Consider the following 1,337-nt stretch of genomic DNA (forward strand, 5'->3'; position numbering starts at 1 on the left):
GAAAAACTTTGGAAATATGCGTAACCATGTTCATTTTTGTCTACCAACTTAACCAAAGGCCCTGTAATTTAAAATTTCATAACAATTGGACACCTCTAGCATGTAGAACTTAACTTTTGCACTTTTTACGATTTAGTCCTTTTGACTAAATTGAGTGTACAAACGTCAAAATTTTCGAAAAAAAATTTCATGAAATCATTTCGTGAAATTTTAGACCATAAAAATAAAATTTTCCTCATCGGATTTGTGGTCTCGAAACCACTGTTTCAACTAGGCCTAAAATCGGGATGTTACATTGGATGATTCGACCATGAAGATTTGTAAGAATTTAACAGTGGACCATTTCAATTTTGATTTCCCATGTAATATTTCGACTCTTGATTCGATGGGCAATTTTCAAAGAAATGGCTATCTCCACAGTATTCATAAGAAGTATCCTCGAACTTGTTCCGTTGCTGACCTGTTAGATTACCATTGAAACCATTAATAGTTATGTTCTTAAACATAGAAGACATAGAGGATACCTGGGCTGCCAAAAAAGTAACCACATCAACTTCATGTATTCCTACTACTCATCTTCCGGAAGCTACTCAATTGGTTGGCCACGGATAGTTATTGTTGGCAATTCTTTCAATAATCTCATAAGTATCATCATAAGACTTAGAAAGAAAAGCTCCATTTGTCGAAGCATCCACCATCATTCTAGTATGAATATTGAAACCAATATAGAAAGTCTTCATTTGAACGCAGCAAGAAATACTGTGATGAGGGCACTTTCGTAATAACTCCTTGAATCGCTCCCGTGCCTCATATAAATATTCTTCATCAAGTTGTTGAAATGAAGTGATTTCATTTCAGATCTTGACGGTTAAAGATGGAGAGAAATATTTCATTAAGAAACGTTCAACCAATTCTTGCCATGTAGTTATGGAACCAGACGGTAGGGAGTTTAACCACGCTCGTGCTCTTTCTCTTAAGGAGTATGGAAATAATCTCAGTCTCAAGGTGTCCTCAGTTACTCCGACTAGTTTAAATGAGTCACTCACTTCCATGAATAGCTAAAGATGAAGATGTGGATATTCAATAGGAATTCCATTAAATTGACCCATATTTTGCAACATTTGGAACATGACTAGCTTCAGCTTGAATTGTTGTGCCTCAATTTTGGGTCTCCTAATACTCGGATTGAGCTCATTGAATAGAGGAATGGCATATTGTTGAATGGAACAGTTTCTGTTATCAGCAATAATGATCAAATTGTGAGTACTATAAGCGAATGTTCCTTCTGGATTTTGGTTTAGATTTTCAAAACGGATTTTCAAAATTCATATCTTCGG

At 35.4% G+C, this 1,337-nt stretch overlaps 1 non-coding gene across 1 annotated transcript; it reads left to right on the plus strand.

The window, feature by feature from the left end:
• Positions 1–755: 755 nt before the first annotated feature.
• Positions 756–863, plus strand: LOC128292142 (small nucleolar RNA R71). The gene has a single exon (XR_008282127.1). It is a non-coding gene; the product is annotated as a small nucleolar RNA R71 (small nucleolar RNA).
• Positions 864–1,337: the final 474 nt, after the last annotated feature.

The sequence above is a fragment of the Gossypium arboreum genome, chromosome 4 (genome assembly GCF_025698485.1).
Source record: "Gossypium arboreum isolate Shixiya-1 chromosome 4, ASM2569848v2, whole genome shotgun sequence".
Taxonomy (NCBI): domain Eukaryota; kingdom Viridiplantae; phylum Streptophyta; class Magnoliopsida; order Malvales; family Malvaceae; genus Gossypium; species Gossypium arboreum.